Source organism: Schistocerca nitens, chromosome 8 (assembly GCF_023898315.1).
Source record: "Schistocerca nitens isolate TAMUIC-IGC-003100 chromosome 8, iqSchNite1.1, whole genome shotgun sequence".
NCBI classification, from domain to species: Eukaryota; Metazoa; Arthropoda; class Insecta; order Orthoptera; family Acrididae; genus Schistocerca; species Schistocerca nitens.
This window is the reverse complement of record NC_064621.1, coordinates 271,741,499-271,757,942: the sequence shown is the minus strand read 5'-3', so window position 1 is coordinate 271,757,942 and position 16,444 is coordinate 271,741,499.

Sequence of the window (16,444 nt, the reverse complement as noted above, 5' to 3'; positions counted from 1 at the left end):
AAATGGTTGACGTCCATTGGAGGCTTTACATTAGGATTTCACCGACCATACAAGAAAACAGTCTAACTAATGTAAAACTCAATAATCATAACAATAACAGTCTAGCTAATGAAAAACTCGGTAATCATAACAATAGTAATAACCCACTAAAACATGAAATCTCGTTTACGTTCGTACCTGCATATGAGTTAAACATGTGTACGCTGTGCGCCTGTTATCTTGAATGATGTAGTGTGACATGGCGAGATAGTTCACGGTCTAATGTTACACCAACTGCACTTCTTGACAAAATATTTCTCATTGCGACAGATTCATCGTAGACTGAGACTGGTGTAGTTTCTGCAGTGGAATACTTGGCTTTGAATTTTCTAATGTCCTACATTCCAGCATGGGATCTATATTGCAGATTTGCTTACATTTCGGACGAGGTGAAAGCTTCGAAGTCAAAATAATATTTTCCAAAACACTGAATAATCCTTTTAACAGGAGATGTATATTCCGTAAGCGCCTACGTAGATAATCACGCATAAACTGTTTTATACTGACAAAACAAAAACTGTTACAGACTTTGCGTCATTACACTGGCCAATCTGTGACTGCCTTCAAGCGCTTTGCGTTGCTCAATATATGCCCTATCTTAAGAATGTATAATCTTTGGTCTATTGTCAAAAGCAATTACATTTATCGCTAAATAGGGGAGATAGTGCCACAGACATGATACGTAAATTGCAATGGCAATCGTTAAAACAAAGGTATTTTTCGTTGCGACGGGATTTTCTGATGAAATTGAGATCACCAGTTTTCTCCTCCAATTGCGGAAACATTCAGTTGGTACCCACCTACATAGGGAGGAATTATCATCACAGTAAAATAAATCAGGGCTCGCACAGAAAAAACTTATGTGCTCGTTTTTCCCACGCTCCGTTCGAGAGTGGAATGGTAGAGAGACAGCTCGAAGGTGGTTCATTGAACGCTCTGCCAGGCACTTCATTGTGAATTGCAGAGTTATCACGTAGATGTAAATGTACATATACTAATTTACAATGAAATGTTAGTGATTAAAAAAAAGTTTTAAAGATAATGAATGATGAATCATTCCGAATACATTTCTAAATAATGTTCTGTTGATTTTTTTTGTGCAAATTTGTTTAAGAATTTACAATAACAATAGCTATCGTATAGTCATTGATTACATCGAAATTTCACATTGAATTTTATTTCTGACATTCGATAGGTAGGTATAAAGTTCCAAACGGAATTTCAGGTTAAAGTTCTGTATGATAATTTCTTCGTTTCAAAATGACTGAAAGTCAGTACTGTTTACATCATAATGTTCACGAATGGTTAGAAAAAAGTTAATTACGAGTAATCTAATATGTTTTACATTATTACATGATAGATAAAGTCACTTTAAATACATCAGATGACTGATAAATTTTCCAAAGTCTGTTTCTAGGTATTTAAAAGTTAATAATTTTGCTAATTAATTATTGGTTTACTTGCAAAATAGATATTTCTCCTAACATTTCTATGGGAGTGTTGTAATGCAAATTGCGAGAATGAAATTACAAATGTGAGTGTGAAATAATGTGTGTGAAATCTTATGGGACTTAACTGCTAACGTCATCAGTCCCTTACACACTACTTAACTTAAATCATCCTAAGGACAAACATACACACCCATGCCCCAGGGAGGACTCGAACCTCCGCCGGGACCAGCCGCAAAGTCCATGACTGCAGCGGCTGACACCGCTCGGCTAATCCCGCGCGGCAAATTACAAATCATGCTGAAACTGACAATAGTATGTTAATTCACAATATCAGATTTATATTTAATTATAGTTTTCTGTTAATTAAAATTAAATGATATGAAATAATGTTAATGATGTTGATTCGTTATAAAAGTGAACCACACAGTTTAATTTTCTGATAGAAAGTAAGAAAAGCCGTGCTCTCTAACCTTCGTGGGTTGGATATTATACAATCTGCTAAACTTTTTGCGGTATCTACCATTCATTAACTGTCCTATAGTTGTCCTATAACAATGGTGACGTTACATCTCATAGCCCGCCTGCACGTGACCTCTACCTTGTATTCTAGTATTCGTGGGTGAACGAACGCGCCGTTAAGCAGGTGGTCAAAACGTTCTGACTCATCACGCCGTGCTGGCGGTTGTCCCTGCTGGGTTCTCGCCCTGTGGCCGAGCGGCCCGTGAGCTGCCAAGTTAGCGCCCGTCGGCTTTGGCTGTCTGCCCACCTTCTCCAGCACTTAAAGCCGAGCTGCACGTCCCACATAATACCGCCCCTCTACCCCACCAGCGGGCGTTATGATCTACTCGTAAACTCTCCCTAAAAATATTCTCTGCGAACTGCCGAGTCCATAAGAGACACGGGTTTGCTGTCGGGGAAAAAAGCATCGCAGACTTGACAAATTTAACGGGCACACAGCCATAATGGGGGCTGTTTTATCTCCAGCATCTAAGCCTTGGTTCAGTGTTCACCATGGCAACAGTAGTTAACTCCTAAGCTATGGACTTCTTACGACCTTACACATGCTTGAGAAAATATAATTATCTTCAAATACTATCGTTTGTACACTGTGATATTACACACTGTTTCGATTCTCGTGTTAATATAGACAGTCACAGTAGTGCACATTTTCCTCCTGGAATCATGCTTTTCTTGGACGACGTCTCCATCTTCATGTACAGTTCCTTTTGGGCCAACTTCCATATTCCGTTTTCGTAATATCACCAGAACAACGTAACTTCCGTTTGCTGCAAACCGTTGACTTTGTTTGTGACGTACTGCAGTCGTAAGACTTTATCTGAGAGTCGCAGTTAGTTATTTACGTGTCTTTGAGCATAACTTCCGTTCTGTTTGTCGAGTGAGCACATTTTGTGCCGTACATTGCAGTTACACTACTGTTAACGGTCACATATATTGTTTGCTGGGTAGACTGGTTTCGACACTCCGCTAAGAAAGTGAATCTTTGCATCCTAAAATACAATTTAAAGAAGAGTAATACGAAGATGACAAAACAAATTATCTGACTATTAGCGTCTGCAGAATTGAAAACAAATATGATTTTAACATTTTCCAAAGTCTCCAGTTACGGACACTACAACTAATGGATCTCGCTGTCACCCACAATATCAAATACATCCCTTCTTCACTTGTGTCTTGCATATGTTACACTAGCTTTCCTTGAGTCACGATAACCTACATAAATAAAATGTAAAGATTAATATCAACACAAACGAGTAAACATTTTTTTTAATATGACTTACAGCGATACAGTCTCAGGAAATGCAGCCAAATATTTCAATACCGCTACCACGAAAGTAACTTTAAAAGCCGCTGATCGACTGATGGTCAAGTGAAGAAAATACACGAAAAATATTCTGATCATTTAAAATGTCGGGCATCTACCAGATCAGCTTTACTAAGGAAATTACCTGGGATAAGCTGTTATAATGTTATCACAGCGATTCAAATAACATAGTGAAGACACAAGGTCACCTTGTAACATCAAGTACATTATTTCGATAGTACAAATGACAATTTGGAGTTCCTTTATCGTGCCTGAAAAGGCAGCTAACGATTGCTCTTGAGGAGATTGAAATTTACTGAACCTCTCAAAAATGTTCCAGAATTTACGTGATGAGCAAGATGGAGGTAACAGCGATACTCTTAATGCCATATTAATTCGACTTCGTCTTCTTTCGTGAAGGAATTACGGAAAACTGAATTTAGTAACTCCGCTTTAGTGGCACCATCATCGCACATATCCATCGCTGTCGCACTTTGATGGTATTGACTGTTTATGGACACTGGTGTACTATACATACGACCAGAATCTCTTTGAGTTTTCTGCCAAATTTTGAGACAATGTTTCATAATGGAAACTATTAAAAGCATCTCGCATTGCTGTCCGCACTAAATTTCTAGCTTCCGTGAAACTTAGCGAGTCTTGGGGATTTTCCGTTCTTCTGAATTTGGCATGCTTTTTCCGTTGCTTCTGCAAGTGCTCTGAGGTGTTTTGTCTACTATAGTGGATCAGTCCCGTCTCTTATTAACCTACGCGGTATGAATCTATCTATTGTCGTGAATCTTTGTTCGCTTGGAGAAATGTACACTACGTGATCAAAAGTATCTGGACACCTGCCTGAATATGACTTACAAGTTCGTGGCGCCCTCCATCGGTAATGATGGAATTCAGTAGGATGTTGTCCCACCCTTAGCCTTCGCGACAGCTTCCACCCTCGCAGGCATACGTTCAATTAAGTGATGAAAGGTTTCTTGTGGAATAGCAGCCCATTCTTCAGGAGTGCTTCACTGAGGAAAGGTATCGATTTCGGTCGGTGAGGCCTGGCACGAATTTGGCCTTCCAAAACATCCCAAAGGTGTTCTAAAGGATTCAGGTTGGGACGCTGCGCGGGCCAGTCCTTTAAAGGGATGCTATTGTCGTGTAACCACAACCGCCATAGGCCGAGAATTATGAACAGGTGCTCGATCGTGTTGAAAGATACAATCACCATTACGGAATTGCTCTTCAACAGTGGGAATCAAGAAGATGCTTAAAACATCAATGTAGGCCTGTGCTAAAATTGAAATGGTCGTATGGCATTGTTGGCCGGGAGGTCCCATGCGCCGCCGTATTGCAAGTCCTTTTTAGTTGTCGCCACTTCGGTGAGTTGCGAGTCAATGATGATGAGAGACACAAGACGCCCTGTCATCACGAGGCAGAGAAAATTCCGCGACCCCGCCGGGAATCGAACCCGGGACCCCAACCGCGGGAAGCGAGAACGCTTCCGCAAGGCCACGAGCTGCGGACGTAGGCCTGTGCTTTGATAGTGCTACGCAAAACAACAAGGGGTGCAAGCCCCCTCCATGAGAAACACGATCACACCATAACCCACCACCTCCGAATTTTACTGTTGTCACTACACACGCTGGCAGATGACGGTTACCGGGCATTAGCCATATCCACACCCTGCCATCGGGTCACCATTGCTCAATCGTCGAATGTTGACGCTCCTTGCACCAAGCGAGGTGTCTTTTGGCATTTACGGGCGTGATGTGTGGCTTTTCAGCAGCTGCTCGACCATGAAATCCAGGTTACCTCACCTCCCGCAAACTGTCGTAGTACCTGCAGTGGATCCTGATGCAGTTTGGAATTCCTGTGTGATGGTCTGGATAGATGTCGGCCTATTACACATTACGACCCTCTTCAACAGTTGGCGGTCTCTGACAGTCAACAGACGAGGTCTGCCTTTGCACTTTTGTGCTGTACGTGACCCTTGACGTTTCCACTTCACTATCACATTGGAAACAGTGGACCTATGTATGTTTAGAAGTGTGGAAATCTCGAGTACAGACGTATGACACATGTGACACCCAATCATCCGACCACGTTCGTAGTCTGTGAGCTCCACAGAGCGCCCCATTCTGCTCTCTAACTATGTCCAATGACTACTGAGGTCGCTGATATGAAGAACCTGGGAGTAGGTGACAGAAAAAGGCACCTAATACGAAAAACTTATGTTTTTAGGGTGTCCGGATACTATTGATCACATAGTGTTAGCTGAATAAATCTTCTGTTTAGTGTGTTATCTTTTCCGCATATCATTTCTGCTCCAGTCTAGCGACAGTTTCCACACCAGTCTGCAGCCCACCTCTCCTTACATTTTTGTACCAAGTCCAGCACAACAGGAAGTACAACTGAGATGCATGTGAAGCAGCAGAGAGCTGGTTGGGTGAGTGGTAAGTTGCTGGGCTACTAACAGTACATAAAATTTTAAAAATTATTTATTAATATTTAGAGGCATGAAATACGCTAATACAAATAGCAAAATGAAAAAAAAACTGAATTTCTAAATTTTAAAAATGATGAAGACCTGCTGGCTAACGAATAAATAATAATTAAAACTTAAAAAAAATAGCAGCGACCACCAGTCATAATTTTATTGCAAGTATCGCGCCTCAAAATTGTACTTGAAATTTAAGTCAGAGACTTCAATTTGCCCTACTATGGTACTAGTAAATATTTTTGCTTTAGTTTCTTTAATCAAAGAAACTGCCATTATTGGCAACATACGATGAGGCTTAGAAGAAGCGGCTTAGAGCAATAATCAGCGACATGGGGCGATAAATACCTGCCGCCAATGGGATCTTACAACCTAGATATTTAAGTAAAACGCACAAATTTACATATCAGGTAAATCGCCTTACGGTAACAAGAAAATTATTTTTTTAGAAAAAACAGAAATTCTTGATGATCAATTAAAAGAAAGATTAACAGTTAATACCCGATGAATCGCATAAACAGCAAATACAAAATCCTTAACTTAGCTTTCACCTACAGGGCCACATGAGCAAGGCAGAAAAATACCAAAAATTAGAAAATGGTAGGAATATTACAAAGCGTCGAACTCACCCGAAGCGTGGATCCGGCGTTCAAATATTGCCATAGAAGCTCAAATATTTAATCAACCTTCCAGATGCTTTAATAAAAGCACACAAATACATTTACAGGAAATAACCAAATTAAATAACTAAATTAAATAGTATGCCAAGGTGGCTCTTTGTTTTGATTAGTTGTCAATTTAGGTGCCTGACAACAGGCATGTAGCACTATACAGAGAGGCCGCCTTCCTCTTCTCCTTACCATGCACATACAATAACTATAATACTATGATACATTGCAATATACGAAATTATATTAACAAGATTGCTACTAATACAGGCACACACGCATTGATCAGCTTGACGGCATAGACAAGAGAATAAAATATAAACTATCAAGGAAGTTTTGAAAATAATTTATTGACAGCAGAGAAGAGTTACAGATCTTCTGTAAGTTTGGCAACCGCTCACACAGTGCAGTTAACAAGAAAATTCAGCAAATAATACACGCATGCAGCAATTCACAATGCTTGCTTAAAATGGCCACATACAGCTTAATACAGTTAACTGACAATCGCTCCCCTGCCCCGCTTGTATTAAACATAAAAAAAACCACTTGCAAGTTGTGACATAACCAGGGAGGCGAGGTTGCAGAACACCTGTATAACAAGTTGAAGTCGCTGCTTCATGACTCAGGCTGACGCTCTTCACAAATTATCCAACTCTTTTCTGATGAGAAGAAATTCCAGGCCAAGTTCCTGCTCGTCAAATGGTTGAGTGGCACCACAGGTACTCAGGCCACGCTATTGCATCTGCCCCAGTGACCAGCCCACCAAGAATGTAAAGAAGTCCAAGGCGACAGAAAACTCCGAACTGCACTCTGTACCTCCAGTAAGCCAATTCTTCTAACATATGCCTTGCTTGTGCCTATATCGCCTCTCAGCACCACTATCGCTGCCCTCTTGTGGAAGGGCTTCGACCAGTTTCCCAGTAAACGGGCAAAGACATTTCCGCAGAGGTGCTACAATCAATACTGCAAACACACAGGTCAGATATGGCTCGTGCGTGGTTCAATACGTGGTCAACCGAAACAAAAAGATTTCTCATTGCCCCCCATGTCAAGGTAGCTTTGTCTCGCACGTGATTTTTACATACATCAAGTCTTCACGGGTTGTCAGCCGAGTAGCATCGTCGTCTCGTAGCAACGTTTCGATGGAATGCGTCTCCATCGTCTTCGCCTGAAGATGATGGAGACGCATTCCATCGAAACGTTGCTACGAGATGACGATGCTACTCGGCTGACAACCCGTGAAGACTTCATATATCAAATTCGCAGAGAAAGCCTGCACACGCATATAATTTTTACAGTTTCCATTTATTTTTTGAACACAGTCAAGATAAAAGTGTTCTTCGTCATATGTAGCTGTTCCTTTCCCAATATCCAAATATACTGATGGCTCCCCTACTGTCACTTGTTGGTATATAACGTATTGGTCTCCAAGCTTTCTTCTTCAAAAACCGACCTTAACATCATTACGCTTAAGGAAACATTCTCATCGCTATATCCTATTAGTGTCTGATCATCGACTGTGAAGAGACAGTCCTTATCTATTTCTGCTATCATTATTATTAACAGACGTTGAAAGGCAGGACTGAGAGGCTATATCCTCGTATAGCATTACAGGGGATGAGAAAGGCTCAGAAATATTCATGCATAGTTTAGCTAGGCATTTGGCTGCTACGTATATCCCTAATATATAATTTATCTACATTGCATGTCCGCTACATCTCTATTAGCATACTTAGAGGCACAATACCGTAAGCATTCTACAAATTACTATCATCCAAGTGTGCATCAAACGTCATCTCCAAATATTTCTGTATCAACAATTGTTTCAGTTTGTGTTGTATCCGCTATCAGATACGGCACACGGCTGTAAATACACAGGATATCACACGAGAGGGCCAGACCACAGTATTGAGAAACATCATTATGGTTAGAAACGTTTGAAAATTGTCATAATTAGTGCCTCAAGCTGCAGATGTAATTCATTATACATTAAATTTCAGTTGATAGACCATCATGAGGTTCTTAAAAGTACTGACAGCGTCATATTAAACGAATATGAAATCATAGACGTCAGATAATAAAACCAGGAATATATTACTATTGTCATACCGTAATCTGAATTACACTGTCAACAGAGCGTTAAAGTAGCAACCCTTCGGTACCAGACGTGAGATATTCGTGTTGAAGTCTCTGCTACACTTTGGTGAGACGGCTGTGCAGTGTAATAGTGACTGTCGTGGATGCAATGTAATATTTCTAACTTACTTTTGATATTTGATGAAAATTATGTGAGCTCTCTTTTTATTCGATGACTGACACTTCATATATGTGCGTTGGATAAATTTTCAGACAAAAGACTTGAACTGTCGAATTGTTACGCCACAGAGGTTCTCGGCACAAGCAATGTTATCGTTGCTTGTCAGAAGTATTCCCGTTGGCTATGTAGCTATCGAGAGCGTCAAGTAAGTGAGTCTGGTGTTCATCACACTGATGAGCGGTCTGCGAATAACTAGCATAACAGAAAGATACAAACTCAGAGGACGGTGATTTTTCTGGAAATATGGTTTTGTAGAGATTGATTTTAGAAGTGTGTAGATATTCGAGTAATGATATCTCTACACTGCTTGCTTGATCGTAATTTTTGATGCGTTTGTGAAAGGCAAATTCTAAGTGGATTTTTTGTTATTGATCCATGTTGATTAATGTGATTGTCCAGGCGAGATTAAACAAAATTATCTGCTCACATGTCTTGGACTTAGCGCTACAGATTTCCCATTCCTTTACTATTTTATTATAGAATTACTTACCTGAAATATTTTTGTGTTAGAAGAGAATTTTGTAAAAATTGTTGTAATAGGTAAAAATCAGTATCACAATACAGTTTTTAAATTCTAGTCTCTTCTATATCATCCAGTCAATTCAATTTCTTTCACTTTCTTTCACCGGCCCCTAAATAAAATTGGATTTTGTAACCGTGTCTCACCGTATTGTACTTAGCGAAACACATTTGCTCATGCATGAAATATGAAGTGCTTTGCATCGTTACTTTTCCTTGTACTGCAGTTGGACAAGGTTTTTTTTTTTTGGAGGTTTGCTTCTGCGGTGCGTTTTAACGTTCACCACTTTAGAGTAGTGATGGGTTTCCGTTGCCACAAGGTAAGTTGCGGAAGTTTTTAGGGCCAGTTTAACATCACTGTTAGGACACAATTAGATTATTCACAGTTACTCAATCTCAAAATTTTGCTTTGTCAATCCATAGGACGTGGGTGATGATAATTGCACCAGTGAACTGATGTGAGGCAAGGATATCTGTCTCTGTCACATAATGATAGCTCTGTCTGCAGTAGCAGAAAACTGGATGACTCTTAATGACTGGCAGCCTGAACCAATACATGTCAAAGTGTCACATTGACATTCACTTCTCCAGGAGTCGATCACTTCCCATCACGATTCTGCCAGTGCATCCTGGATTTTGGTAATACCACAGCTTTCTGTCTGAGTGGTTGTACGGAAGCCTGCCATGGTGGTGAAGTACTGCGCGAGCTGATTACGAAATCAGCTAGGCTATGACAGTGGTGGTTTGCAGCAGCCAGAGCTGCTGCATTAGGAAGGGTGCCAGATCATACTGCAGCTTATGACAAAAGTTTTTCAACTATTATGCAGACCAAATAGGAGATATGAAAGACATTTTTTGAACTGTAACAAAATTTTAACGGAAACAAAAATATTGAATGTCAGAAATACTGAAACAAATAGTTTTTCTGTTAATCAGAACCTGGAAGCATGTGCTTATGAGCTGTTACCGCAGAATTAAGATCATTGTAACGGACCACAGATACCCTCTAGGAAGATTTCAGCTGTTTATGAAAAATCTAAATGCACTGTTGACTTACCTGTCACACGAGAAGAAAAAGGTACTAGTTTGGGGAGGCTTTAGTATAGTTTTCTTAAAGCTTAAGGACAGAAAAAATTATCTATGATTACTGGTTGAGTTTTTCAATCTAATTTCAGCCATGGATAGCTAAGGGAATTAAAGCCTCACGGAAGAGTAAGTCAAAATCTGACATTACTTACATACTACAAAAAATACTGTAGTTCTTAAGAAAAGTCATTAAAATATCCAGAAGTACGTATGTCCAGATAGAAGCAGATAATACAGATAACAAGATTAAAACTATATGGGACTTTGACACACAGGGCACAGGATAGCCCATCTGTGTTCGAGATTCCATAACAATGAAACTAAATGGCAACCTTGTGACTGATAATTGACATGTTGCAAGTACTTATAACACACACTTTCTAAATGTGGCAGCAAATACAAGATTCAAGGCCCAGTGGAAGAAGAAAGGGAATATATTAAAAATGCCATTCCACAAAACTTAAAGCAAGTGGAAGTAGCACCAACATCCTTCACTGAAATTAGTTATACAATTATAATAATTCTAAGAAACAAAGGCAGCCATGGGGTTGATGAAATTTCAGAAAGAATTCTGAAAAATTTCTCCAACTTAATAACTAATTTCCTTAGTGATACATGTAATGCGTCACTCACTGAAGGATTTTTAGAGACTGGTTTAAGAATGCAGTTGTCAAATCACTTCGTAAGAAAAATGACATGATAGACTTAAACAATTTCTGACATTCTGATTGGTGTCTGTTTGTTCTATATCGTGTCTCCCTACCACTTTCGCGCAACGACGCTCTGAGCATGTTTTTTAGGGGATAGACTAGTTTGAAACTGGGAGCTGTTGCTGGTAAGGAGACGTCAGACCACACATGACATGTAGGGTTCAGAATTTTGTTGCCTACTGTTCAGCTACGTTATTCTGTTCTATGCTAGTTTGTATTACTAATTTATATTTTTATATTGTTCCACATTATTATTAAAATATGTTTATATTGACAAGGGAAGAATATTTTTATTCTGTTATAATTATTATATTTTGAATTACTTTCTTTCTTTATTTAACTGTGGAGTTTGTTTTTTAAGAAATTTGTTATCGAAAGTGAGGAGTCTTTCACATCGATTTTCTTAGAAATATAGTTTTTATAAATGTAATAATTAAGTAAAATCAATTTCTAACACATTTTCTAAATATCATGTACAAATTAAATGTTTTTGTTTCTATACACTCATTTCAACATTGTTACACTAACAAATAATTTCCAAGAATTGGTTTGACAAAGAAATATACATACACAACTATTGAGATATTATCCTAACAAATGGTACAAACGTTAAAAAAAAAAAGAAAACATCCAACAAGATAATTTTTTATTCTTTGTTTTTATAAGGAGAAAATAAGTAAAATATAGTTATTCTTTTATTTTTATGAGGAGATAATAAGCGGCATATAGTTTTTGTGTTTATTATGCCTTAATTTGGTTCTTAATATACTGTCCATTTCGGAACTAATGACTTATTCTTATCGATAGTCTATTTTTTACTTAATTCCATAGTCAATGACTGTTATTTTGCAGTTTATTAGCTGTCTGGCGTGCTTAACTTATTTAGTTTTTCACACGTTTCTTTTCCACAATTCCTACATCATATAATTTGATTTCACACATTCACACAATTCTGTGAATGTTTAAGCATGAGGTTGGTGAATGTTTTTTGCATGAAGGTAATTTACATCAATTCGAAAAATTTCACGGGACTCCTCTCTCTTGAATTTTCAAAATATGGGTTGTGTAATAATTCGTACTTCACTCTGTTCTATGCTTCGCTGGACCAATATCGTGAGAGAAACTTCTCTCTGAAATCTTCGTACGATCAGCATGTCGCTGCAACATTCTGCATGGTTTCTGCGACTGTCCCTGACATGTGTGCACATATAAAGTCTAATTTGTGTGATAGCGTCCAGTGTTCTGGTAATCCTACTCGGAATTGACCAATAAAAGTTCGTGGATGTAATGAGTTTCCTTCTCGAAAGTGTTGAAATTTTCTGACTGTGAGGAAATGATCGTTGTCGTACTTCGTCATAGTTCCATATGAAATTCGCGATTCTTTGCCACTTTTGTTTCTGACCATTTCTTCCGTCGTTCTTTCCGGTTGTGGTAGATCCATTGGATATTGTCCGCTGTAACTTTCGCGTACCCGCGGTGCAGGCTGCCTTATTTCACCTATGTTATTTTCCACCTGTGTTTGGAATCGAAAATGCATGATATCTTCGTTAATTGCTTGTTTTACCGGTGCTGTTGCAGATACGGATGTGGTTGTAGACTCAGTGCTTGTTCGATCCTGTCCACTACGCTCTTCAATGGTTTGCAACAACTCTGTTCGCAGTTTCTCAAATTGTCGCTTCGTTTGCGCTTCTATTTCGACTATACGGTTATCATATCTTTTCAGCGCTGCTTTTGTGATACGTTTGTGTAACACACTACTTTCAACAACTTCACGCGCTGTACCTGCTGCTTGTCTAGTCACTTCGTTTATCTGATTCTCTAGTTTCTTGACTTCTCCCTGGGTGTTTTTACGTAATGTTTTGATCTCGTCCTGAATGTCATTACGCAATGTTTGTACGTCCGCTTGTACCTTGTCAATGTCTGTTCTCAATTGATTGTGACCTGTTATTAAGTTTCCTATCACTTCTCGAGATTCTTTTGCCTCGTCTTCAATATGACTTAGGTGTAACTGAATTTTGTTTTGTTTTGTTCTTTAATCTCACGCATTTGTCCCGTGGTTTCTGCATTCTGAATTTGAATTTGCTTCGCTATGTCTTTATTTTGCCTTGTCATGGTTTCCGTAATTTGTTGTAATAATTCTGCCAGATTGGTGGGCCCTATTGCGTTTTCTTCCGACGTCCTACGCTCTGTGTTTTCGCCCCAGTGTTGGTTCGCAACCGATTGCATTGAACTGTGCTGTGACACGTTTTTGCTCGCATTCCTTGTACTCTGTGGTGAGGGAGCTCTCATTACTTGTACTGTGGGTTCTACGTATTCAAGACGCAAGTTAGAATCTTCATCGGCTGTCTCTCTACTTTCCTGCTCCTCTGTCGTATGCTGACTTACGTTTTCTATGCCTTGACGTACATTATCCTCGTTACGGTGCGTTATCTGTCCTATTTCTCGCGATACTGCATCGTCTGTTGTACTGTCCTCTATTCTCTGTCCATTTTCATGTTGGGTCTCTACCTCAATTCGGTCAAGGTCTCGATCTGCCATTGTTAATCTTTCCGAATCCCTTATTTTCTGTTTTAAAAGCAATTCACGCGCCCTACTTCGCGTCAACATGCGCTCATACGATCTCACTCGTTTCATAAACTTTTTGCACACACGACTTGACAATCAATTCACTTACTTGTTGGGTCAGAACCAACTTGTCAACAATGTATTCGCCACCTGTGCGCTTGCTTTGAGGAGAAAACTTAATTCTAACAATTTTTAAAATTCATAACTTAATTATGCTATTGTCTCCGCCAGAATTTCTCACTTTTATTGAATACTTTCTTACTATCTATCGCTGCAGCTGCTATTTATAACGTTCAAAAAAAAATTTTTTTATTACGAAAATTTTTCAACAGGATATTTTTCTGACCTAATTAGGCATGTGGTCGACCTTCAATTATGGTATTTTACCATCCTGGCAGGGTCGCCATTTTCTAACATTCTGTGTGGTGTCTGTTTGTTCTATATCGTGTCTCCCTACCACTTTCGCACAATGATGCGCTGAGCATGTTTTTTAGGGAATAGACTAGTTTGAACCTGGGACCTGTTGCTGGTAAGGAGACGTCAGACCACACATGACTTGTAGAGTTCAGAAGATTTCAGTGAGACTAGCGATGATATAACCAAATACGTAATGATTTCAGCGTCAGCTCCACTGCATTCCCTGTAAAAGAATCTTAATACTAACTAAATTTAGTGGAAGGGGTTCAAGGCTTTCCTATTTTTAGTTAGCTGGTAAAATGAAGTCGAAAGAACAGGTAAGTTTACCATTGGAAATTTTATTCTACTCACAAAACATTGTTTATAAATTGCACTATTGATAAAAGGAAATGTTTTAATACAGGATGGTAAAAACCAACTGCATTCAACAAAAATGTGAACGAATATTCCCTGAATGGGTTTCCAAGTTCTACAACGGATCGAAGGATGACCTATGCCATATCACATCTATAATCTAGGTTTACATTAAGTTTCACAAAAGAGAAAACTATCAAAATGGTCTACAGTGACCCTCAATTATCTTTAATTACTTATCTAACTTGTCGTAAATTACAGTGGCTGATGTGGTTTCTCAATAACTATATAATAGAAAAATCGTCGCGTTTCAGATTTTTACTTCAAGTGGCAAATGTGAACACCATGAGCTTTAATTTACGATCGACACTAGTATTACGCCAAAAGCGGGTGTAACAGATGAGACTTCTGCAGTTCTGAGTGAATCTTTATGCACTGTTATGCGGCATCGCGTGCGTTCATTACCTTGTCGGTGTTCGTCAGGGGGCGGCGTACAGCACAGCTCCACTCACCTCGCTGTCTCGGAAGCAACTCTCTGCTAACTTCTCCGTACTACAATTTACCGAAGTTGGTTTAAAAAAACTATGTGGCTGTGTTTTCATCTGACCAATCAGGGTCTCAATGTTAACCTTAAGCTCCACCTACAAAAATTCTGTCCATCCAATGAGAAACGTTATACTTTTCGTGGTGGGGCAATGTTTTTAAAGTTTGCAACGTAACAGAGACGCGAAAAAGTCTCACGCTAAAAGGGTGGCCCTTTTTGTCTTATCGTAAGATCTATATTGTTCTTCTGGAGGGCTCTAGCTTTTAACATGGGCTGGGTGGTGGTCCTAACGGTTATCTGGCGACGTGGGTGTCCGTCCCTTATCGTAGGGCCTTCAGCTTTACATGGTTCTGCTCTCGGCTTCTGTTCTCGTTTCTCCCCTCGGGACTGCGTCTGTCTCACGGTGGGAAGGTATGACATGCATTTAGGCATTCTTGTGTTAGTCTGTGGTATTCCATTTGCTCACTCGTTACTCGTATTACTTTGGTTAATTTAATGTCACGATTTATTCGGAGCTATGTGACATAGTACTGGATTTGCTTATCAGGTCAGGGTTTTCATGGAAGGTGGTGGGTTTGCCTGACACTTTACAAATTATTGTCTAATTTCCTTACTGATTTAGTGTACAAAGTATCCTCAATAGTAAAAACTCAGGAGCAGACACACACTTAAATGGAAACATTGTTGCTGAACTGAGATTACTATATATACATTCATTCAATGATCAAATAGTACCAGCCTTAAATAACTATATATCGCCAGTTTTTGTGATCCTTCCAAGTGGCATTATTCCAGACTATGTCAGTCTATCAAAAACACCGAAGTTTTATGAAAGTGAGGGCTTTACCCACAGCTGGAATGATTTATACTTAAGGAATACGATGTAAAAGGTTGTTCTGAATATTTCGGATATTGTCGGAATGATAGAAAACTTTAGTCTCCGAGGAAAAGAAATCACAATGGGAGTCCGACATGATTGATTCTGGGTCCACTCCTATTCGTTATATAAGTGAATGAGATTCCATTTAACATTCCGTGTACAAAACTGGTATCTTTTGCATTTGGTACTAGTGTTATTAAAAGTCCCATTACAGCGAAAGTAACAGAAAAAGGGTAAATGATATTTTCTAAAGAATTATTAAGTAGTTCTCAGGAAATGAACCCTCCATAACTTTGTAAAAACACATTACACTCAGTTCAGCGAAACAATTGAGTTAACTCATGAGCAGCGGTTGGTAAAATTGGTAGAATGTACCAGAGGTTCAAATGTACATGTTTATGAAAACTTGAACTGGAGGGAGCATATTACTCAGCTTCTTAAATAGTTGAGTTCAGGTTCTTTTGTCTTACTATAATAGCTTATCGTAGAAGCAAACGTAGCATTCTCCTGGCGTGTTCTACGTATTTCCACTCAATAATGCCTTATGGATCAATTTTCTGGGGTAACTGAACACT